A 26,584-nucleotide genomic window follows, 5' to 3' on the forward strand; every position below is an offset into this window, starting at 1 on the left:
AAAATGTGGATGGTAATTTTGAGAAACTGAAAGAGTTAATTTTAATTGGAGAATTTAAAAGGTGCATCCATAATGATATAAAGGCATATTTAGATGAAAAGGATGCTGCCACTTTCCAAGTGTCTGCTAAATTAGCAGGTGAGTTTGCCTTAACCCACAAGTTTAAGTTTACCCCAAGTAAGACCTTCCAAAGGTGTAGCATGGATAGTCAGGGTAAACCAGAAATCAAATCCAGATCTAGTGACAAAGGTAAGGATGAAGGGAAGCAATTGAAGGAGAAGCCCTCTGGTCCTACTTGTCACTATTGTAGGAAACCTGGTCATGTTACGGCTAACTGTTTCCTTCTGAAAAAGAAGGAAAAGGAGGAATTTCCAGATGCCTGTGTTCAAAATGTTGAAACACCTGTGATCCCACGGGGTTCTGAATATTCTGATGAAGCTCTGTCAAAGGCTGAGATGTCTGGTCAGGTTAGGAAAGAATTCTTTCATTTTGTGTCAGAGGAATTTGTGTCAGTGAATGAAGAGTTCCCTGTGCCTGTGAAAGTTCTTCGAGATACTGTGGCTTCTCAGTCACTTATGTTAGACAGTGTTCTAAAGTTTCTTGATGAAACTGCCGCTGGTGAGGTAAATCTTATTCAAGGTATTGGGTGCGACATTGTTTCTGTACCTCTGCACAAGGTAATTTTGAAGTCAGTTAGTTTCAGGACTTGTTACAATAGGACTATGACCCAGTTTACTGGTGGAAGGTGTTTCTTTGTTGTTAGGGAATGATCCAGCAGGTGGTAAAGTTGTTCCTGCAGTGCAGCTGACAACTAATCCAATCAATAATGATTCGAAGATGGATTCTAACATTTATCTCTCATGTGCAGTAACTCAAGCTAGGGCCAAGAAACTTGCCAATGCAGATGGTCCTGTGCAGCATGATTTGGCTACTCATGATAGCCCAAATAGGAAATTAGATTTTGATGACTTGTCAGGGACTTTTCTGTCTTCATTTTTTCACCAGGATCCAGGTATTAAATCTGATAATAAGGATTTATCTCTATCTAGGAAGGAGTTTATAATAGAACAGAGCAGAGACCCTGAGATTGAAGCTTTGAGAGAAAAAGCTCTCTCAGGTGAGTAGATTGATAAAGTGCCAGTAGGGTATTATTCCAAAGATGGAGTGTTAATGAGGAAGTGGAGACTACCGGATGCTCCTGCAAGTGAGGAATGGGCAATTGTTCACCATATTGTAGTTCCTAAAGCCCTATAGGAATGAGATTTTAACTTTGGCCCGCAGTAAACCCTTGGGTGGCCATCTAGGTGTGGATAAAACTGTGAACAAAGTTTTAAAATAATTCTTCTGGCCTAGTTTGAGGAAAGATGTTGCAACCTTTTGCAGGACTTGTCACACTTGTCAGGTTGTGGGTAAACCTAATCAGGTCACCCCAGTGTTCCCACTGCAGCCTATTCCTGCATTTGGTGAACTCTTTTCTAAAGTTATTGTGGATTGTGTTGGCCCATTGCCAAAGACTAAAGCTGGTCATCAGTGTTTACTAACTATCAAGTGTACAGCATCTAAATTTCCAGAGGCAATACCTCTCAGAAATATAAAAGCCAAAACTGTGCCGAAGGCTCTCATTAAGTTTTTTACTTTATTTGCTTTGCCTAAAGAAATTCAGTCTGATCAAGGGAATAATTTTATGTCAGGATTATTCCAGCAGGTAGTTTAAAAACTGGGAGCCAAACAGAATACATCATCTGTGTATTATCCAGCATCCCAAGGAGCCTTAGAGAGATTCCATTCTACCATCAAAACCATGATCAAAAACATTCTGTATTGAAAGTGAGAAGGATTGGGATGAGGGAGTTCATTTGCTCTTATTTGCAGTAAGGGAGTCAGTGCAAGAGTCCATGATCTTTAGTCCCTTTGAACTTGTGTTTGGTCACCGGGTCCGAGGACCTTTGGCTTTGTTAAAGGAACAGTGGGTTAACAATGACCTGCATGTTAATTTGCTAGATTATGTTTTGAAGTTCAAGGACAAATTGCAAAAGGCTTGCAAACTAACAAAGGAAAATTTAAAATCAGCCCAGGAAAGAATGAAAACTTGGTATGATAAACAAGCCAGAATGAGGTCATTCAAGCTGGGAGATGAAGTGCTTGTTTTGTTTCCTGTACAGACAAACCCTCTACAAGCTAAGTTTCTTACAAAGATTGATCTGTTAAAAAGATATTGGTGTGTTCCATTAACGGATAGAGATAGAGAAATTTCTGCCTTTGTGACGCCTTCTGGGTTGTATGTATACAATGTTCTGCCATTTGGAATGAAAAATGCTTGGGGAACATTCCAGAGAATAATTAATTCTGTAATTCAAGGGTTAAAACATACAGATGCCTAAATTGATGAATGACACCTGGGAAGCCCCTATCTTTGCAGTGGAAAAGCTGTTTAGAAGGCTCTCAAAAGCCAGCCTTACAATTAACCTAGCTGAGAGTGAATTTGGTCATGCCACTGTGACCTATCTTGGTTATATTGTAGGTCAAGGCAGGTTGGCTCCTGTTCAGACAAAAGTTCAGGCAATTTCTAAGGTTCCCATTCCAATCAGGAAAAGGGTTCTGAGAAGATATCTGGAACTGGCCGGATATTATTGCAAGTTCGGTAAGAACTTTGCTGATATTGTTCTCCCATTGACTAACTTCCTGAAGAAGGGTGAAAAGTTTGTTTGGACAGAATCTTGTCAGGAGGTATTTGATAAGTTGAAAGCTATCTTATGTCACCAACCAGTGCTCAGGTCACCTGATTTTGCCAAGCCATTCTCCAAAGCTGTGGATGCCAGTGATGAAGCTGCAGGAGCAGTGTTACTACAAAGGGATGATTATGATGATGTTGACCATCCTGTGGCTTACTTTTCAAAGAAATTCAATGAGCATCAAAGAAATTATTCCACCATAGAAAAGGAATTATTATCACTTATTTTGGCTTTGCAGCATTTTGATGTGTATGTTTGCACAGCTCAGAAACGACTTGTGGTTTATACAGACAATAATCCATTGGTGTTCTTGAGTAAGCTGAAAAACAAAAATATAAGGTTGTTGAATTGGAGTTTGATTTTGCAAGAGTATGATCTCATGATAACTCACATTAAAGGCAAAGATAATGTAATTGCCGATTGTCTTTCCAGATATTAAACTTGCAATGTAATTTTAATACTGGAGTGGAATTTACTACTTGTATATGCTTCTGCAATATGTTGTATTAGTTTGTAGTGTGCTGTATGATAACAGTATATGCATTGTTCTACATATTGTAGATCGTAGTTAAAATTTTGCTCTTAGAAATCAAAATTTTCTCTTCTTGGGGGAAGTGTTACGTGTCCACAGTTTCATTTTCCTGTGAGTCCATAGTTTCATTTACTGTGGGCATCATGTGTCCCCAGTTTCATTTTACTGGGACTCCACAGTTTCATTTCTGTGAGTGTTACCTTCTGACGTACGCTGATGGTATAAAAGAAGTGTGGGCATAGTGCTGAGAAGGAGTCGAAGGAAAGAGAGACAGTGCAGACTTTGAGCTATCAGGGAACAGCTCATGATTGAGAAGGGTGAAGTCTAATGCTTACCCATACCCAAAGGATTGGGTTAATCAGCGGCACACTGTGCATTGTGGAGACATGTCTGTCCTTCGTAAGATCCATGAGTGTGGACTTCGTGACAGTCACTTTGTGAAATCGCTCTTCGTGGACTTCAGAACGGTATTCCCCAGCTGGGATCTTCGGTAACCATTTCTTCGTTTGCTAGCCGTGGAAGCTTTGGAATTCGTCGCGATCGCCTCGTCGCTGTATTGTGAATCCACAAGTCTCTCTTCTCACCTATTTCGTGAATTACTGGGACTCTCTGAACTGCCACTTTAAGACTGTGCTTGAGTAAGATTTGTTAAGAACGGGTTTTAAGTTTGACTGTAAGGGAGCTATAGACGCATAACACTGTTAACTTCTGTTTAAGAAAGTAGTTTATTTAATTTTCTATATTTTTGAGTAGATCTGAATAAATATAGTGGTTTTAATATTATAACCCAACTCAATTTGTCATCTCTTGCTGCTGGTACGTTAAAAAATCATAACACAGTCCAAAAGGATTGGCTGCAGTGCAACCCGCAAGTGTCACCATGCTTCAGAGGCCAACATAGTAAGCTCACAATTTGCTAGTCCTAATCTGTGCACCCTTCGGAATATGGGGGGAACAGGAGCAACTGGAGAAAGCTCACATAGTCATGGGGAAACCATACTGACCCCTTACAGACAGTGGCAGGAATTGAGCCCTGACCTTCCAATTGTTGGTGCTGTAAAGTGTCACACTAACCACTATGCTACACTAACCTGTAGCTAATTAACCTTACAGCTCAATTCTTAAAACTTCTAAGCTGACAACATTTCCAGCTTAGAGAAACCTCAGACGAGAGATAGTTCTTGGAACACTTGGTGTCAAATGCTTTTTGTTACATAGGGTGCCAAGGTTGAAATCAACCAAGGAGGGAGGTGGTGGGAATCAGAGAGTAAGTTGGTCATGGACAAAGTTAATGCTTTTGTTCTTCACTGTTTATATGAAGGCAATTGCAACCATATTTGAAAAGTGCCCAAGAATAAATCTTCTTTGAGGAAGACAAATATAAAGAAGCTTAGGCAAAAAGAACAATGTCTTTCCTTTGGCAATGATCAGATGAGTAAGGGGGCTTCAAACGTTTCTCAGCTTGAAAACAGAGGAGAAGAAGAGGAAAATTATGTCAGTTCACCCAAAAACACCACTATACAGTAGACTATGATTCATATGTCATGGTCACAATCTATTTCATTTGGACACTGGACAGGAAAAGGAGGTTGGAATTGAAAAGATTAGGGCTCGAGTACTGATTTGCAAACGTAATGTCCTGGTTAAGATATGCTGTGGCTTAATTTATAGTAGCAGTTTTCTGTAAAAGTAGTGTGCCATGCAGGAAAGTGTGTTTTGGCTTCCACTAAGATAAGTGCACATGTTGTCCAGCTTAGGAATGTGAGTCAGCCAATTCGGATGGTAGAATGTGACGGAAGGTTCTAGAGAGCTGTGGGGAAGAGTTTTCTGAAGGGCAGTAGTCTGGTTCGTGGTCTTCGGGCAGAAGCTACAGAGCAGGGCACGAGGGGAGATACCACAGAATGCCATTACAAGAAGTGCTTTGTGCAGGTGAACGGCTCCAAGGAGGAAGGGCCCATACTCCTGAGAGAGAACCAGTTCATTCAAGATGGTTCCGAGGGAGTTTGAAAATGTGGCGGTGTCTTCACACAGACTGGGGGTCCAGCGTATGAGACATACACCCTGGAATACTCCAGTATGAACTCCAATGGGTCTGTGCACATTGGACCTGTTTAACTGTAATGGGCCTTTTTCTTTTCTTTTTCCTATTAACATATTTAATAAAGCTGGAAAATATACGTCCTTCCTTCATAATTGTATGAGGTGTACGATCTGTTACTTCTTGACAACTGATAATTGTGTATGGGCAGTATTTACACAGCATTCATTCAAATCGAGGTTCCGTTAATTGGTTAATTGGAATGTCCCAACTTTCCTGTTTGGTCAAACCCCAAATTGCTATCGAGACAAGTTTTCACACGAGCCCAGTGAAAGGGTTACACAAAGATAGGGATTGCAGGGAGATATGGAAAAAATGAGAAGGACGAGGATGATGGGGTCTTAGGGAGCGTCGAAGAACAGAGGGATCCTGCATTATAAATCCAAGAATCCATGAAAGTAACAGCACATTAGATAAAATTGCAAAGAAGGCAACGACCATAAGAACATAAGATATAGGAGCAGAATTGGGCCATTTGGCCCATCGAGTCTGTTCTGCCATTTCATCATGGCTGATCCATTTCCCTCTCAGCCCCAATCTCCTGCCTTCTCCCCGTATCCCTTCATGCCCTGGCTAATCAGGATATATCAATCTCTGCCTTAAATACTTAAATATACCCAATGACTTGGCCTCCACTGCTGCCTGTAGCAAGAATTCTACAAACTTACCACTCTCTGGCTAAAGAAGTTCCTCCTCGTTTCCATTATAAATGGATGACCCACTATTCTGAGGCTGTGTCCTCTGGTCTTAGACTCCCCCACCATATGAAGCATCCTCTCCACATCCACTCTATCGAAAGAATACTGCCTTCATTAACCAGGGCATAGAATATCATAGCTAGGAAGTTATATTACAATTTATAGCAAAACAGTGGTTTAGGCCCCAGCTTGAGTATTGTTTTAGCATTGTGATAAAACAGTACTCCAGCGTTTTCTACAATTCTGGTTGACACACTATAGGAGGATCAAGTTTACACTGGAGAGGGTGCAGAGGAGATTCAACAAGATGTTGCCTAGGGTGGACATTTCAAGTAAGAAGAAAGACACAAAAGGTTGGATCTGTTTTCCTTGAAACAGAGGAGGTGGGTCAGGGTGGGTTTCATTTTCACAGAGGTGTCTAAACTATGAGATTGGGGTAAAGTGTAGGAGGATTACAGGAGATCTGAGGAACAATTTTATCACACAAAGAGTGATTGGAAGCTAAAACACACTGCCCGAGTGGGTGATGGAGGCAAGCGCTCTCACAATATTTAAGGCACAGAAGGCCAAGGACTAAATGGACATAAATGGGCCACATGATGGTCAACAAAGGATATGGTCAGCAAATGACCTGTTTCTGTGTTGTGCAACTCGATTATATGTTGTCAGGGCCAGGATGGTGCCAGTGCAGAGAATGGTCTGGGTGGTGAATAGTGAGCAAACTCTTCTATTGTACTAAGCAGGGAACCCCTGCCAGCTTTCTTACATGCTTACAAGGAGCGTCTGTATTCCATGTGTTACGTACCTGTAGCAGCGAGACACAAAAACAAGCACTCCTCTTCTTCCAGGTCAGGAAAATTCGAAGGAAAATGGGAACTCCATATTGGTCTTTCATGGAACAGACAAATTCCCATTGAAATGAGGGTGAACTGTTCATTACTGCCAACCCTAGGATATTTACACATTTAAATATAGCAGTCATTTAGGGTTGAGTTTCTGTAAGTGCATCAAGCCCGTGGAGTTCCGGGATACGTTTTCATTGTCAGTTGCATGGATGCATTGTTTTCTTTTATATTTCAAAATCTATCACAAGGAATCACATTGTAGAATGTCTAGCCAGTTGTATCTATAACCAGCCTTGTTATCAATTTGTTGCCTCAATTGGATTGCTCCTCAACCTCTTAAAAGAACACAACCTGTGCTCACAATGTGCTTCTTTTACCTCGGTGTTGTTTTGGTGACTCTATACTCCAAGGCCATGACATAGTCCTTAATGCAGGTGGAGTTCGAGTGCAACTCTACATAAACTTCCCTGTTTTTGTTTTGAATCCTTTGAAACATTGAATTAATCATCTTGATTTCTTATTATTTCTGAGCGTAAGATTTTAGTTATTTGTACACTCAGACCAAAATCACTTTACTGTATATCTGCACAGTCAGTTTCACATTAGTAAAAAATATTTGACTTCAGCTTTTGCAAGCCAGAAGTAGAAGCTAAGCCCTTTCCATATTAAACTCCAACTGGCAGTTTTATCTCAGTTCTATCCACACAACATTGTATTATTTAAATAGTTGGACCCTCAACTGGGCATTGATCTATCCAAGTAATTAATTTATGGTGGAAAACCAAACTAAAAATTACGAGAAAAAACTAACTTTTCATGTTTTTGCATTCATCCTTTTTGTCCCCTACACCCTGTCACATTATTGAAGTGTCACAATTGTGTCTCCAAATCCTTTACTTGAGATGAGAATCTTTCAAAGTTTTTTCTGAAGTCAGAGTCTTTTTCCCGTAGAAGGATGATCAAAAACAAGAGAGCATACATTTAAAGTGAGACGAAGGAGGAAGGGGATCTGAGGGGAAAGTTTTTTTTTTCTCAGAGTGGTTGGTATCTGAAATGAGTTGCGAGAGGAGGTGGCGGAATCAGATACAATTACTGCTTTAAGGAGACATTTAGACTGCACTTGGTTGGAAGGATATAGAACTAAAGGAGGTAAATAGAATTAGTGTAGATCAATGTGAACATGGTGAGTCAAAGAGCCTGTTTCTGTGTTGCACCATTCTATAACTCTGAGTCTCTGAGTTCTGTTTGTAATAATCAGGTGTGAAAGGTCTTTTTATATAGTTACAAGTTCATATAGCCAACTTCCACCTACACTCCTTACCAGCCATGCTAGTGATCTCCTCAGAAATAAATCAGTCAGGCATAATCTGAACTTCTCTTTCCAAATGTCTATAACCCAAAGTCCGTGTTTTCATTAGCAGACCAAATTTGGTTGTGAACACATGGTTCAAAATTTAAGAAGGTTCACCACATAAAAGTATAATTACTCAGAATCCAATCCTTCTTTCTCCTAATCATTCTCTTCTTCCAACTACTACATTAACCTTTATACACTGTGGAATTCTATTACTGTATCTAAAGTATGCATATTATTTTAATTCATTTCTGGCCTTTTGACACATTGCAACATCTGATATGCTTTATCTCTTGCTGCAAGGCATTGTTGCAATAATTTTAAATTATTGTCAATCAATTCTCCAGTTCCTTTTTATTTTTCATAGATATTGCTCAATTTCCACTTTAAGTGATGGTCCTTTCTGACTGCGAAATTTCACCATTCCGAATTTATTCAAATCCTCTTTTACCTTTATCAGTTCAGTTTTGGAATCTGTCACCTTTATTAACATATATCATACGTAACTTTCGTCAATCTTCTTGTAAGATCCTGAGTATTTATAAAGGTGTTAAGCAAAATAGGTCACAAAAGTTGCCTGGCTTGTGATAGTTCATTGGCGGAGCAACTGGAACTCAATGGCCTCCATCAGCTGAATACCAACCAAGCATAGTGCAAATGTTTCAAAGATGGACGGACCTGGAGCTGGTTTGTGTAAGTTTCTCCACATGTCTGAAGCCAGGCACATCCCAGTCTCCACCTAGCTAATAGGATTCACCTACCACTCATTCCAGACACATCACCTGCAGCCTATTTAACCCCAATTCACATCCACAGTCTCTGTTCACTCATTCAACCAGCCAGCCTCAACCTGTTGTTCCTAGCTTTCACTCCCCCTGCCACAAGTTTATCTTGTTGCCTGTTGTGTTTGGTTTCAGTTCTCTCTTGTTTTGATGCCCCTTGTGGCTTGTTATTTTGCAGTCTATCAGTGACGTATTGTTTGCTACTGAATAATCTCTGCTGCTCTACTTTTGGGTCAAGCCTCCTCTACATTTCCTGAAAACTTGTTCTTCTTTCTCACTTCTGCAAGTTCTAAAAAATGTGGCCGCTTGAACCACAAAAAATATGTAGAAAACAGAAACTAAATTGAGCTTGAGAGTGGGCACGTCATGTTCTGAAAGTAAGATTGACCAGTGAATATTTATATTTCAGGAGGCTGCCTTGACACACTTTTATTTGCATTCCCATACTCGACTGGATGGTCTTGTGCTCGGCAAAGTCAGACTGATATGAGGTTCTACTGGTGGCATTAGAATAGAGAAGTGAAGAATCTACTCAAAGCTGTGTCTTCTCTTAATTCCATGAGGCAAATTTTTGCATCCTAATTAGTGTAAAGATGAAACTTTACCCATTTTACATAGGACTGCTATGTCTGGAAAAATTTATTGTCTTAGGACAATAAATCTGGATCTGACTCTGAAGCTAAATAGAGTCAAATTTATTTAAAATTCAAAGTAAATTTATTATCAGAGTATGTATATATGTCACCATATACAACCTTGAGAATAATTTTCTTGCAGGCATACTCAATAAATCCATAATAGATTAATAACCATAACAGAATCAATGAGAGACTACACCAACCAGATGTGCAAAAGACTGCACAAATACAAAAAGAAAGACACAATAATAAATAAATAAGCAATAAATAGCAGGACCATGAGATAAAAAGCCTTTGAAAGTGAAGCCATAGGTTGTGGGAACAGTTCAGTGATGGGGCAAGTGAAGTTGAGTACAGTAATGTTATCTCTTTTGATTCAAGAGCCTGATAGCTGAGGGATAACAACCATTCCTGAATCTGGTGGTGTGGGTCCTGAGGCTCCTGTACCCTCACCTGATGGCAGAAGTGAGAAGAGAGCATGTCTTGGGTGGTGGGGGACCCTGATGGTAGATGATGCTTCCTTGCAACAGTGTTTCATCTGAATGTGGTCAGTGATGGGGAGGGCTTTACCTGTGATGAACTGGGCCATATCCACTACTTTTTTTTGTCGGATTTTCCATTCAAGGGTATTTGTGTTTCCATACCAGACTGTAATGCAGCCAGTCAACATACTCTGCACTGCACATCAGCAGTAGTTTGACCAAGTTTTAGATGTTATACTGAATCTTTGCAAACTCCTAAGGAAGTAGGGGTGCTGCCGTGCTTTCTTTGTAATTGTGCTTACGTACTAGGCCCAGGACTGGTCCTCTGAAATAATAACATGGAGAAATTTAAAGTTACTGAGTCTCTCCCTCTCTGACGAGGACTGGCTCATAGACCTCCGGCTTCCTTCTCCTGAAGTTACTAATCAGCCCCTCGGTCTAGCTGATATTGAGTAAGAGGTGGTTGCTACGGCACCACCCAGCCAGATTTTCAATCTTCCTCCTATATGCTGATTCATCACCATCTTTGATTCTGCTTATGACAGTGGTGCCATCAGCAAACTTGAATATGTACTTAGCTTCACAGTCACAAGTGTAAAGCGAGTAGAGCAGGGGGCTAAGCACACAGCCTTGAGGTGCACCTGTGCTGCTAGAGATCATGAAGAAGATGTTGTTGCCTATCGAAATTGACTGGGAAGTGAGGAAATATTTTATTTAGCGATACAGCGTGAAGAAGGCCCTTCTGGACCGTTGAGCAACACCAGCCCAGCAACCCCTGACAACCTCGATTTAACCCTAATTTAATCACAGCACTGTTTACAATGACCAATTAACCAGTACGTCTGTGGACTGTGGGAGGAACCTGGAGCACCAGGAGAAAGCCCATGCATTCCACGGGGAGGACGCACAGACCCCTTGTAACCCTCAGGCGCGGCCAGCACTGTTCGTCTAGAGGGAAACAACTCCTGGCCCCGCCAAACTGAGAAATCTCCTTTGTGCGGATGCTGCGTGATGTGTTGCCCAGTTACAAATCCACACTGCAAAATATCAGACAGTACATCATATGCAATTAAATGATTGAACTTTATGAATCTTAATCTGAATAAAGGGTTAGTAAAGAAAATAAAAAGAAAAAGGGCCCATTTTAAGGAAAAAAGTCAAAAGTGCACGTTGGAGTTCACTGATACGGCTATTCATCAACCATCAACTTCCTTAGAGCGTTGCCGGCCCTCGGATCCTCACTCCTCAACCCATTCCGTCCGGTGGTCTTCCGACTCTTTCCATTTGTGTCCTCTCTCTCCGTCGCTCCCTGACAAAAGACCGCGAAAAACCTGGCTCCCAGATACACAAGAAAGAATACCATTCCCTCATTGGCTAACCCCTGCATTCCAAAGTCCCGTTATCTCTAGCCATAACCCAATCATTGCTGCTACAAGAGAAACCATTTCCTTAGCAGTGGAACATTACATAGAAGCCATTACATTAGCCTTAGCAGTGAAACCTTACAGAGTGTTACACCCTTTTACAGGGGACACTGGGAGTGAACTCAGAACTCCGATGCCCTGAGCTGTAAGAACTTCACATTAACTACTACGCTTATGTGGCACCTACTTCTTGGAGGTCCTTGTGCATCAGGATAGGGCAAAGTATAAGTCCAAACTATTCTGAAGCTACATCTTCCTGCCAAAGGGCTTCTGCTGAAAACATCAACAATACTCTTTTCCATAGATGCTGCCTGGCCTGCTGAGTTCCTCCAATATTTTGTGTGTGTTGCTACATTTTCAAACTCACCTTTCAACTTTAAGAGTGTTCCCTTGTCATTAACATTAACGTAAAGCCTTTCCTGGAGTGAAACGCATCCTCATTCTTTGACAATGAGGGTCTATCCATATTACTGTGTTCCCAGGAACTAGTCAGAGACTGAATTCTCCAATAACTTTGATACTGTTGCCTGTATTGTGGGATTTGTGTTATGGGAAGAGATTGGATAAGCTGGGTTAGTTTTCCCTGGAGTAAGGCAGACTGAAGAGTGACCAGATGGAGGCACATAAAATTATGATGCCTGGATAGGGTAGTCAGTCAGAATCTGTTTTCCCCATAATAGATGTATTAAAACAAAAGAACATAGATTTGAGATAAGACGAAGGAGTTTTAAAGGGAATTTGAGGCAAAGTGCTTCACACAGAGTGCTTGATATCTGGAATGAGCTGCCAGAGGAAATGGTGGAATAGGATACAATCACTACATTTAAGTGATACTTCGACAAATTCTTGAACAAGCAAGGCTTAAAAAGATGAGACAATGGTGGCAATTGGGATTAATATAGATGGGAGAATGGTTAGCATAGATGTGAGGGCTGAAGGGCCTGTTTTCACGATGTGCCACTCTGGCTCCAATTATCACTGTTGAATTTGACTCCAGATAATTCCCACAGGCTGAAGGGGATAGTGGACCCAGTTGGAGAAGACTTGTAATTGGATTGCTTTGGGTGTTGTGTCCACACAAACGTAGTTCCATTTTTGCTCATTTCCACAAACCCTTCTGCATGGGATGTATTGTCATCATGCACTCTAGGGTTGCGCAAAAAGAGTTTGACCTCTGGAATCCAGCTCAAGAATCCAGCTTCCAATGGTTGGGAGCCATCTTCTGTGAAAACACAGGCACTTTTCCCAAAGTGAAATACATTGCAGTCAAAGGCTGGTTCAGCTGCAATCTAGCGGGTAGGAGATACTAACATCACACTGCGTTGTCTACAGCACTGACCCAAGCATATGACCCTCAGTGTCACACCTGGAAAAACACATACCCGACATCCCATGGGAGAATTAATTAAGCTTCAGGTAAAATTAATCCAGTTCTTAAACCAAGGACCCAGGATGCCATCAGATTGCTCTAAAAAGAACCATACATGACTCAAACCCGATTTAAAGCACTGACACTTAGCTCTTGCAATGTAACATCCAATCGGCCACAGTAAGATGTCAAAACCTTGTCTGCAGAAAGAGTTAGGATAGTGCAAGATAATGTGGGCTGTGAACTGCAGACTTAAGTAGCAGGAAAGGACAGTACATAATTAAGACTGCTCTAACTGGCTGATCTCTTTATTGGGCTATTAAAGGCAGGTGGCTTCATCTGCTTATTTAAACCACAATAAAAAAATTGAAGATAAATGAAGGTCACAGGGGCAGATGCACAGTCTGTCTTCCTTCACCTCTGCTACTGAATTAATTTGAAGCATTGTACTTACTCATCACCATCAACATAGTTCCAGATGGCCAACCAGCCCATGTCAGCCCAATTACCAGTCCATTGACTCTCTCATTTGACTTAGCAGCAATTTCACACCCAGCACCGGCCCCTTGATTTACTGTATGTAACTGTACTGAAACTGCAATAAAACTCCTGTGGGTTGGAATGGTTTTTATTGAAGGAATCACAGGCTGTAAAAAGTGATCATCATAGGGGTGCCTGTATTAGTGCTTAACAATACACATTTCTGGTTTTTTCTGGAAACTGTTACAGTAGGCAGTAATGTCCATTGTTCAAAACTCAAAATGCTGCTTGTGTGGTATTGTTAAAAGGCAACAGTGCATCTTTGGATTTCTGTACAAGCGGTTTAAATAAACCAAATTAGAAATGCTGTTGAAACAGTGCAAATTGTCTGGAAAAATAAGTATTTTTTAGGCTACAATTTAGGATAGGGCTATTGTGTTATTGAGGAACATGGGGAACGGGGTAGTCTGAAGTTGAAGGATATTGGAGGTGCAATACACACAAGAGACACAAAATAGAAATCTCCCCATTGTCACCCAGCTGGGACTGGATAGGTATAGATTTGCATAGTGTTAACTGAATACTAAATGGGCCCCTGATGGAAAGAGAAAGAAAGAATTTGCATTTATATAGTTCCTTTCACAACCTCAGAATGTCACAAAGCATTTACAGCCAATTATGTACTTTTAAAGTGCAGTCCCTGTATTACTGAAGGAAGAGAGTGCATTATAATAATTATACTCCACGGTCTTATCCTTTACATCTTTGTGATCCCTTGACAGAATATTCTAGAAATCAGGAGTTGCCTCTGCCAAATGATGGTGGCATTGTAACAGTTTAAAATTTCCACACTCTGATCAACAGATTTTTGATTAGATATGGAGGGATGTTGTGTGAAAGTGGTTGCATGAAGTTCAGTTAAATCTTGATGATAATCTGACTGGATGGAAGGCTAGAGCTGAAGGTTCAGACCAGCTGGAAAGCCATTGAAAACTCACAGATGTGGATGCAGCCACGAAGCGGTAAAGTGCATGGTCAAAACCAGAGGAGTTCTCAAATGCATGTCAAGTCCCGATGAAGTCATTGGAACTTCTCTGCAATTTTCCTGATGTTTAAGTGGAAAGGCTATGGTCTTCCTGTCAGATGAGGACATCTAGGAAGTAGAGCAGGGCCAAGAGAAGTGATATCACTATGCAAAGGGCTCAGGAAGAACAGCATTTCTTCTCCATATGGAAATCTAATGCATCTAGGCTTCCCTCTCTCCCTGAAAATGAGACTTTCAGGAGATGATTCTGGAAGCCAGTCCCAGAACCTTCTCTGTGTTGGTGAACAGTCTCCAGGATGTGGGACTTGCATCTGCTAAAAGAAATGGTGTCTCATTTCTGGAGCAGTGAAGGAAAACCCAAGCCGTTCCCTATCTCTTTATCCAAACAAAACTAGATAACATCAGCACTGTGAAAACCAGCATTAATGCTTGTCTTCGCAGCTAGCCCGGTGGCCGTATGAGAACTGGAGAAAGATACTTCAACTCTCCTCAAAACTGTGAGTGCTTTATAGATGTCACTGATAACACTGAAGTTACAGTTGTGCTCTGCGGCTGACCCTGAAAAATATTGATCATGTCGTAAATTGCAGAAGCCAAACTTCTGATATGTTGGGTTAGTGACTTCAATGAAATCTACTCATCTATCCCACCTTCATGATGCTTGAAAATAGTAGCACCTTAGTATGACTCAGGTATCAGTCTGACTCACAACCACCTTGTCCTTCAACACCTACATTATTATTATGTCCACCAGCAGCCAGAGGAACAGTGCCTGATGTTTTGATTGGGCAGCCTACTCGTACCTATGTTAGACTATTGTTTATTGTATATACGTCCACCTTCAGTACATAAATTCCAAGCAAACTCATCTCAAAGCTCCTAAACCTAGTACTCAGTACTTCCTTTTGCAACTGGATCTATTACTTCTGACTGTCAGAAATTTAGATGTAAACACCTCTAACATGTTTATCCTCAAAGCTGATGTCCTACAAGGCTGCATGCTCAGCCCTCTTCTTTACTTCCTAATCGCGTGGCCAGATTCTGCCCTAACTCCATCTACAGCTTTGCAGATGACACCACCGCAGCGGGCTGAATTTCAAATCTCAAGTTAGAGGACAGAATCAGAATCAGGTTTATTATCACCGGCATGTGACGTGAAATTTGTTAACTTAGCAGCAGTAGTTCAATGCAATACATAATCTAGCAGAGAGAGAAAAAAATAATAAATAAAATAAAACATAATAAATAAACAAGTAAATCAATTACATATATTGAATAGATTATTAAAAATGTGCACAAAAATACTGTATATTTAAAAAGTCCAAAGCTTCAAAGTCCATTTAGGAATCGGATGGCAGAGGGGAAGAAGCTGTTCCTGAATCGCTGAGTTTGTGTCTTCAAGCCTCTGTATCTCTTACCTGATGGTAACAGTGAGAAAAGGGCAGGTCCTGGGTGCTGGAGGTCTTTAATAATGGACGCTGTCTTTCTGAGACACCGCTCCCTAAAGATGTCCCAGGTACTTGGTAGGCTAGTGCCCAAGATGGAGCTGACTAGATATACAACCCTCTGCAGCTTCTTTCGGTCCTGTGCAGTAGCCCCTCCATACCAGTGATGCAGCCTGTCAGAATGCTCTCCACGGTGCAACTATAGGAGTTTTTGAGCGTATTTGTTGACAGGCCAAATCACTTCAAACTCCTAATAAAGTATAGCCACTGTCTTGCCTTCTTTGTGACTACATCAATATATTGGGACCAGGTTAGTTCCTCAGAGATCTTGACACCCAGGAACTTGAAACTGCTCACTCTCTTCACTTCTGATCCCTCTATGAGGATCGGTATGTGTTCCTTTGTCTTACCCTTCCTGAAGTCGATAGTCGACAGGAAACGCGATAGAAAGCTAAGTGGCATGGTGTCAAGGCAACAACCTTTCCCTCATTGTCAGCAAAATCAGAGAGCTGGTTATTGACCAGGGAGGTGAGCAGTTCACATGCTGAGATTGAGAGGGTTGAGAACTTCAAATTCCAAGGAAAGAACACCACGAATGGCCAGTTCTGGTCCAACCACGTAGACACCATGGCCAAGAAAGATGCCAAAACCTCTAATTCCTCAGAAGGCAAAAAAAAGTTGGCATGTTCCCTTAATCCTGACCATTTTTTTTATTGATCTCCTCAGAAAGCATTCTATCCAGATATTTCATGGCTTGGTATGGCAACTACTCTGCAGGATCTCAAGAAACTGCAGATGGTTGTGGCTAAGGTTCAGCACATGACAGAAACCAGCCTCCTCTCCATGGACTCTGTTCCACTTCTTGCTGCCACACTAAAGCAGCCAACATCATCAAAGACCACATCTGCCCCGGTCATTTTCTCTTCTCTCCTCATCCATTAGGCAGAAGGCATAAAAGCCTGAAAGCACATACACCATGCTCACAAACAACTTCTATCCACTGTTATAAAACCATTTAATAATCTCCATCACTCCTCAAACGATAGCTCAAAGGAGGGATATATCCTATGTCCCTGCTACAACCATTTGCTGCCCCTCCACATGTGATCAGACTCTCACTTTGTACTTGTTACCAACAGAACCATAAGATAAAATTAGCTTTATTTGTCACATGTACATCAAAACATACAGTGAAAAGCATTGTTTTGTGACAAACCCAATCTGAGATCTGTTGGGTGCAGTCTGCAAGTGTCGCCAAAATAACATGTCCACAGTTTACTAGCTCTAACCTGAACACCTTTGGAACTTGAGAGGAAACCCAGCTCCTGGAGGAAACTCATGCTGGGTCACGTACAAACTCCTAACAGACAGCTGCGAGAATTGAACCCTGATCTTAAAGTTGGAGCTGTACTCTGTTACGCTAACTGCTACACTGCCATGCCATTCATTGTAACAGAAAACTAAAAGAAAATAACTCAATTTAAGCACAATTTAACACTTTGTCCTGGATATTACTTGCTTATTGAGTTGCATCATCTTGCTGCACAGTACAAAAGAACTGCAGTGTGAAAGAGTGAGCAATAACTTGCGATGCAACTTTCAATGGCAAAATCTCGAAGGTAACATAATGCAGAAAATAAAAGTTGAGGCTCCAGCATAGATCCCCCTGAGAGACAACTTGCTGCATCTTGTCAATCTGAATGCCTGATTATCTTGGATTGTTAAATGCTCCAATCTAATGGGTCCTTCCTTGGATGGAGCAAATTTTGGAAAACTAAAATCCATGCATCGGCAAACTCATTACCCTTTGCTTCTAAAATCCTTGGATGAAATTCATCAGGACCAAGCAACTTATCAGTCATGGACTTTGACAGCTTGCTCAGTAGCACTAGCCCTGTATGTGATCTGTGTTATCTGAGAACTCCCCTTAATCCCACCAGTACTGATAAAATAACTTGTTTTTCACACTAGCTAGAGCTGTTTTAAAGCATTCATGGTGCTACTACCCCATTATGCCCAGCCCCGTCCGATGCAATCACCCATATGCATGGGAAACAGAAGAAGGATTAAATCAGTACCCCCCCAAACTTGCTTCACTATTATATAAGATCAAGACTGATCCAATCTTTGCCCCAATACCACTTTTGTGCTCTCTCATACCTCTTAACAGACCACACTTGGTATATTGTGAGGAGTTTTGAGCTCCTTACCTGAGAAAAGATGTGTTGGCATTGGAGAGGGACCAAAGGAGACTTGCAAGAATGATTTTGGGAGTGAAAGGGTTAATGTATGTGGACCGTTTGAGGCTTGGGGCTTGTATTCATTGGTGTTTAGTAGAATGAGGAGGTCTCATTCAAACTTATCACTATTGAAAGGCCAAGACAGAGTGGATGTGGAGAGGATGTTTCCTATAGGTGGGTCAAAGGGCACAATTTTAGAATAGAGGGACACGGATTAAGAACAGAGATGAGGTGAATCTGTGGAATTCATTGCCTCAGACGGCTGTGGATACCAAGTCATTGGATATATTTAAAGCAAAGTTTGATAGGTTCCTGATCAGTCAGGACATCAAAGGTTACGGGGAGAAGGCAGGAGAATGGGGTTGAGAGGGATAATATATCAGCTATGATGGAATGGCAGAGCGAACTCAATGGGTCAAATGCCCTAATTTTGCTCCTACGCCTTATGGACTTGCGGACATATAGTTTAATTATCTATCAATCTCCACCTTGAATATTTTCATTGACTCCACTTCCACAGCTATCTAGAGAACAGGATTCCAAAGATTCACAATCACTGAGAAGAAAATCCTCCATTTTAAATGTATAACTCTTTATTCTAAACTATGACCGTTAGCCAAAACACTTGTTATATAACCCTCGGAGGCAGGTTCACAGCATTAACATAATATCTGTCCTGTTAGTGTTCCTGAATACTTTTTCCCTGATGATGGAGATTATTTTAAGTTACTCCCTCCTCCTTGATTATCTACAATTATTAGGAAGGTCCTTTTCAGGGCGGTTAGTCCACCTTTGGTCCCTACGTGGCACTCAGCTCTCACCTGTGGCTCCCCGTAGCTGTTTGCATGCGACAGCGGCCACACCCCGGGCAACGGCTTCGACAAGCCGGCTAAACCAGGTGAGGGTAGCTGACGGGTCTCAAACCCTCGGTGAGATAGGGAGTTGGCTATCCCAGCATGTGAAGACAGACTCCGGCGGATTGAGCGGACGACACCTATGGAAGGTCCAACGGTCAAGGCGGCGGTCTCTGCAAGCGTCATGGAACGTGTAGAGCAGGACAAGACACAGAAGACGTCCCGGTCATCCACTGCGCCTAGTCCCATCTCCAGCCGTCTCGACTCTGTCTTGCCACTGGATCCAGATGGGAATTGGGAAGAGAGAGTGAGGCTAACGCTGCGCAACTCTCCCTCACTTAAATCCAAATCACACACTAGTCTCGACACCATCATAATGGTGTCAAGGTCCTCATCGACGTCAACGATGGACGAACAACAACAGGAAGGTACTGGTGTCCTGGTGTGAAAAACTGATCTAAAATAATTACTTGGAATCTCTTCCACCCCTATTTACCTTTAATTGTCTGGCCTCATCATTGAAGGGACCAGCATTTTAGTTACTCCCCCAGCGCCTTTTGGAATCTGCTTCTCTTCCAGAAGATGGACTACGTCTGCTTCTGGACCATGTACTCTCCGGTTGTCATTCAGACCTAGAGGGATGAGCCGAAAACTCTGGCCCCAATTCAATGTGATCATGGCCGATCTGCCGCAAGCCTCAATTCCCTTTCAATGTTTCCTGATTTTCAAAATATTCTTTTTAAATATTGCCAATGATCCAACCTATTCTTGCTCTCATTTTCTTATGTTTTTTATGTAATGGACAAAATTATGAAGAAGACATTACTTTTTTTCTCTTTTTCTGTATTTTTTTCAATGTCCCCCTTTTCCATCTGTCCATGGGGAGTTCTCAGCTTATCCCTCTACGTCTGGATAAAGAGCGTGATAAAGTGAATTATCCAGAAAATGAGCTAGCCAACAGTGGCATCAATTGGGAATGAGCCAGAATCCCAATGGCACTGGGAAGTACAGTAATCAAAGATCCCACCACCTCCTCCCATTCAGCCTGAAAGCACGAACTACCGGCTCAAGGACCCTATTCCACTGCCATAAAATTATTGAACAGACCTCTTGAACGATAAAATAGACTTGACCTCCATTTGGCTCACTATAGCTTGCATCATGTTGTTTGCCCTGCACTGTACTTCTGTAACTGTAGCAATATACACTACACTCTGTTACTGCAGATCCCTCTGGTTTAGAAAATTCCAAAATTCCCCCGTTAGTGCAAACATTTTCAAATTTCCCCTTGTTATATCCCTTAGGATCTTGTTGATTCAAAATATTCACCCTTACTACAGTACTTTTGAACTCCAACGAACATGCAGGGCTAATTTCTGCAGTCTCTCATGACAGGATAACCCTCTAATCCCAGGAATTAGTCTGTTGAAGTTCTTCTGTTTCTCAGAGCTCAGTTTTTTCTGCACTTATTAGGAACTCTAGCATCACTGGAGGTTTGAACTGTATCACTGTGTTACATTATTATTCCAGATCTGAAACATATTAGCTAAATTTTAAAGTATACAAAATGTAAATCTCATATTTTAATTAACCTAGAGGTTTGTCTCTAACTGCTAAACACCAAATCTAATAGTTTCCAAAACATGAATCATCAATTAAAATTGGAATAAAGATGACATGCTTCCTTCAGTCCTTATCAGGTAAAGAGGCTGCTTATAGGGAAATGAAACTCTTGAGGTTTGACTAGCTGATCCTGGTTTGGGAAGAGGGAATGCAAGTTGCTTAGAAAAGGGAATAGCCCTTTGCCTCTGAATCCTCATATCCTGCATGCACAGATTCAAAGAACAGGCTTTAATCCCCTTTATGTTCACAATCACTGAGAAGAAAATCCTCCATTTCAAACGGTGACTCTTTATTCTGAACTATGACCTTTAGCCAAAGCACTCTTTTTTTAACCCTAGGAAGCAGGTGATAAGGTTCACAGCACAAACACAATATCTGTCCCATTAGTTTTCCTGAATATTTTTTATCTGATGATGGAGATTATTGTAAATTACTCCTTCCTGCTTGATTATCTACGATTATTAGGATAGTATTAGTGTATCCTAGTGTATAGGAAAGTAATAGGTATTAGTGGGTTGTTTCTGAATTCCAATGTTTTATTCTGATAAGTCAGTCCCCGGTGATATGGTTCCCTCACACTCAAGCAACAAGTAAGAAGCTTAAATTTAAAACATGATCGGAGAGAAGACGGGGCCAAGTTATTGAGTTGGCTGCATTGGGAGAACGCCTTGCTAGCAGCCTACACTTTCATGTATGAATGCAATCCCATCAAATGTAGAGATGTTATACCCTATCAGTGAGCACAAAGGTGGACAGCGTTTCAGAGAAGTGTGAAGTGTAATCAATTATGTTTATATCCATAACTAACGTCAATAACTAGATGATAATCTTTTTGTATATATCTTGTGAAGTGTAGAAAAGAGACAACTACCAAAAGTTTAGCTAATGGAAGACAGGTCTGAAATTAATCTCCAGTATGTCCTTCCTACATAGAAACCGAGTGTTCAGCACAACGGTGTAGCAGTTAATGCTGCCACCTCACAGCTATTGAGTTTGATCCTGAAATTGGGTGCGGAATTGGGTGCTGTCGATGTGGAACTTACATATTCCACTCCCCCCCCCCACCCAGCTTCTTCCAAGGTGCTCCAGTTCTCTCCCACATTAAAGTCAATTGTCTGCTGTACACTTGGTGAAAGGGACAGAAGACTGCAGAAGCTGGAATCTTTAGTATCAACCAAAATACTGCAGGTGCTCAGTGGGCCAAGCGGCACTTGTAGTGGGAAAGGAAATTGCAAGAGCTTAGGTTGAAACTGTGCGTCAGTACTCAGTAAGAGTTAGATGCGGGAGAGTGGGCTTGGGCACTGCCAGGATAGAGACAGTGGATGGAAGGGCAGGAGATGGTGGCCTGGTGTTTATCAAAGTCCAGGGGTTTGTACGAGGAAGTATCTGAGAGCTGTATCTGACCTCTGCAGGTGGAGGTCGTCTGGCAGACTACAACAGCGTAGGTTCCTAGTCTGCAGATTTGGTGACGAGGTTGAGATTGGTGCAAAGTGAATGTGGGGCTGCATTTTCAGAAGGGATGAGATTGGAGTGGAGAAATGAAGGTGGGTGATATCATGGATGCAAATGGGGATGAGGCAGTCCCGAAATGGTGAAAGGCCCAAACGGGATATCCATAGGAAGTGTAGTGTTAGAGACATCAAAAGGGTTCACGATGTAGGGTTTTAGCCCAATATGTCAACAATTCCTTTTCCCCCACAGATGCTTCAACCCACTGAGCTCCTGTAAAAGATTATTCCCTATTTGTGTCAAATGTGATAGGTAATGACAAAAAGAATCAAAGAGAGGTTGATGGCTATTTATGAGAGAACAAGTTATAGGGGTACAGAGAAATATGGAGAGGGGGAGAGGGCTGTTTCTCTGAGAGCCAATATGGACCAGATGTACTGAATGTTCTCCTATGTTGCTATTAGATATCAGTTTGGTGAATTGATGAAATGTCAAATCCAGATGAAGGATGTCAGCTCAAATCATCAATTCTCCATTTCCCTCTACAAATGTTCCTCCAACAGTTTGGTTTCATTTTGTTCCAGATTCCATTATCTGTATTCTGTCCCATCTCCCATCTGCTCTTCCCTCCACAGACGCTGTGTAATCTTCAAAGTATTTCCAGTGTTATTTATTTTACTTTAGATGCTCACTCAGTGTCCTGGCCAACGTTATTCCTTCAAACTAAGCCAATTATATACCAATTGTCAAAGCCGTTCGGTTCTTATTTTCTGGCATGATTCCCTGCATTACAATAGTGACTACACTTCTAAGGTACATAATTTTGTGAAACAAGCTCAGTAAAAGCAATTTGATTTGCCTTTCACTTCCCCCTTCTCTCCCTTTCCTCTCAGAACCGTCATGAAAACCTGCCTCATTGTCCAATTACTGGCTGATTATGAATGGGTGGGGCTTCTTACGCTTTGTTTAATGTTCCATAGACATTCAGAAAATGAGCGAGTCTAGGACTAGAGGATGCAGCCTCGGAATAGAAAGATGTCCCTTTAGAATAGAGATAAGGAGGAATTTCTTTAACAAGAGGATAATAATTCATTTCCACAGATCGCTGTGAAGGCTAATTATTGGATATATTTAAAGTGGAGGTTGATAAGTTCTTGATTAGTAAGGGTGTCAAAGGTTACGGGGAAAGACAAGAGAATGGGATTGAGAGGGAAGATAAATCAGCTATGATCGAATGGTGGAGCAGACTTGATGGGACAAATGACATAATTCTGCTCCTACATCTTATGGTCTAATGGTCTTCTAATTTAGTTGTTAACATTTTTGATCAAAGTGCCTGTGTTATCTTAATTTGTAACAGCACAGCAAGGGCCCAATGGCATTTGGGTGAGTAACAGATCAAGCTGTGGAAATATAGAGAATGAGAATGAAATGAGTCAGATATAATCAAAGCCAACTTCAGTATAGCAAATGAACTAAAGGGAAACAGATGTAAGACAAAGGAGGTAGAGAAATGAGAGAGAAAGAGGGAAAAGTAAGAAAAAAATTATTTTTTAAAACTGGTATTTTAAAAATCTTCGACAACAATTCTCAAATGGAGCCAAATTATCTGCGAGGGGTGATTGATAAGTTTGTGGCCTAAGGTAGAAGGGGTCAATTTTAGAAAACTTAGCACATTTATTTTTCAGCATAGTCCCTTCCTACATGTACACACTTAGTCCAGCGGTCATGGAGCATACGGATCCCTTATCTGTAGAAGTCGGCATCTTGGACCTCTAGAAAGTGTCCACAGCACGGATGATTGATAAGTTCGTGGCCTAAGGTAGAAGGAGATGAGTTATACAGTTCTTTTTACATGCACGTCCAACTCTTTGAGTGATTATGCAGAAAGTTTGAAGTTAATAACTCACCTCTTGCAACACACATAAAAGTTGCTGGCGAACGCAGCAGGCCAGGCAGCATCTATAGGAAAAGGTACAGTCGACATTTCAGGCCGAGACCCTTCATCAGGACTAACTGAAAGAAGAGCTAGTAAGAGATTTGAAAGTGGGAAGGGGAGGGGGAGATCCAAAATGATAGGAGAAGATAGGAGGGAGAGGGATGGAGCCAAGAGCTGGACAGGTGATTGGCAAAAGGGATATGTGGGGGGTACCTGTTCCCCACTTTTCCTTCGCTACATCGACGACTGCATTGGCACTGCTTCCTGCACGCATGCTGAGCTCGTTGACTTCATTAACTTTGCCTCCAACTTTCACCCTGCCCTCAAGTTTACCTGGTCAATTTCCGACATCTCCCTCCCCTTTCAAGATCTTTCTGTCTCTATCTCTGGAGACAGCTTATCTACTGATGTCTGATATAAGCCTACGGACTCTCACAGCTATCTGGACTATTCCTCTTCTCAACCTGTCTCTTGCAAAAATGCCATCCCCTTCTCACAATTCCTCCGTCTCCGCCGCATCTGCTCTCAGGATGAGGCTTTTCATTTCAGGACGAGGGAGATGTCCTCCTTTTTTAAAGAATGGGGCTTCACTTCCTCCACCATTAACTCTGCTCTCAAATGCATCTCTCCCATTTTACGCATATCTGCTCTCACCCCATCCTCTCGCCACCCCACTAGGAATAGGGTTCCCCTGGTCCTCACCTACCACTCCACCAGTCTCCAGGTCCAACACATAATTCTCCATAACTTCTGCCACTTCCAACAGGATCCCACCACTAAGAACATCTTTCCCTCCCCCCCCCCGCATTCGGCAGGGATCGCTCCCTACGTGACTCCCTTGTCCATACGTCCCCCCCATCCCTCCCTACCGATCTCCCTCCTGGCACTTATCCTTGTAAGCGGAACAAGTGCTACACATGCCCTTACACTTCCTCCCTTACCACCATTCAGGGCCCCAGACAGTCCTTCCAGGTGAGGCATCACTTCACCTGTGAGTCGGCTGGGGTGATATATTGCCTCCGGTGTTCCCAATGCGGCCTTCTATATATTGGCGAGACCCGGCGCAGACTGGGAGACCGTTTCGCTGAACACCTACGCTCTGTCCGCCAGAGAAAGTAGGATCTCCCAGTGGCCACACATTTTAATTCCATGTCCCATTCCCATTCTGATATGTCTATCCATGGCCTCCTCGGCTGTCAAGATGAAGCCACACTCAGGTTGGAGGAACAACACCTTATATTCCGTCTGGGTAGCCTCCAATCTGATGGCATGAACTTTGACTTCTCTAACTTCCGTTAATGCCCCTCCTCCCTCCGTACTCCATCCGTTATTTATTTATTATATATATATATATTCTTTTTCTCTCTCTCCTTTTTCTCCCTCTGTCCCTCTCACTATACCCTTTGCCCATCCTCTGAGCTTCCCCCCTCCCCCTTTTCTTTCTCCCTAGGCCTCCTGTCCCATGATCCTCTCATATCCCTTTTGCCAATCACCTGTCCAGCTCTTGGCTCCATCCCTCCCCCTCCTGTCTTCTCCTATCATTTTGGATCTCCCCCTCCCCCTCCCACTTTCAAATCTCTTACTAACTCTTCTTTCATTTAGTCCTGACAAAGGGTCTCAGCCCGAAACATCGACTGTACCTCTTCCTAGAGATGCTGCCTGGCCTGCTGCGTTCACCAGCAATTTTTGTGTGTGTTGCTTGAAATTCCAGCATCTGCAGATTTCCTCGTGTTTGCGTTTTAAACTCATCTCCTTCTGCCTTAGGCCACGAACTATCAATTACCCCTGCTGTGGACCACTTCTACAAAGAAGAGATCCGTATGCTCCATGACCACTGGACTAAGTGTGTACATGTAGGAGGGGACTATGTTGAAAAATAAATGTGCTAGGTTTTCTAAAACTGACTCCTTCTACCTTAGGCCACGAACTTATCAATCACCCCTCGTACTTTAATTGTTAATTTTCTAAAAAAGAAAAGTCGAATACCTGACATTAAATGCTTTCTCACGTTGTGTATTATTTCACATTCTGAGGTTTAATGTGTAAAATCAAGGTTCTTAATAAAATCCACTCCCCCCACCTCCTATCTCTGACTCATCTTTTCTTTCCAGTCCTGCTGAAGGGCCTCGTCCCGAAACATCGACTGTACTCTTTTCCAAAGACGCTGCCTGGCCTGCTGAGTTCCTCCAGCATTTTGAGTGTGTTGCTTTGATTTTAATAAAATGATTAGAAAATTAAAGTAAAGCCCCTCCATGCAGAGCTAATACTAGAGTTGTGCAGATCAGCCAGTAATCTGTGGGCATCGTGATTCATGAGGTCTCTCTTCCTCAATACAATATACGGAATGATCTGTGCATCATTTTGACACCTCTAGTCTTCATACGTTCTAGATCAAGATCAGTTTGTTTAATTCACAGACTTATTTTTCATTGCTCCTCTGTAAGGTGCTGGTTAAATTCAACTTGGCGTTGTTCATGTTGTAATATTTAGCTCCTTTATTTAACTGACTTGCTGAACCCTATATTGGCTCCAGTCCTTTCTCACTGGCACAATAC

The 26,584-nt window shown here is 41.9% G+C and overlaps 1 pseudogene; it reads left to right on the plus strand.

The window, feature by feature from the left end:
• The first annotated feature begins 200 nt into the window (after positions 1-200).
• Positions 201-26,584, plus strand: part of LOC134357495 (ubiquitin carboxyl-terminal hydrolase 35-like) — a 33,744-nt pseudogene continuing 7,360 nt past the window's right edge.

Source organism: Mobula hypostoma, chromosome 16, assembly GCF_963921235.1.
Source record: "Mobula hypostoma chromosome 16, sMobHyp1.1, whole genome shotgun sequence".
Classification (NCBI taxonomy): domain Eukaryota; kingdom Metazoa; phylum Chordata; class Chondrichthyes; order Myliobatiformes; family Myliobatidae; genus Mobula; species Mobula hypostoma.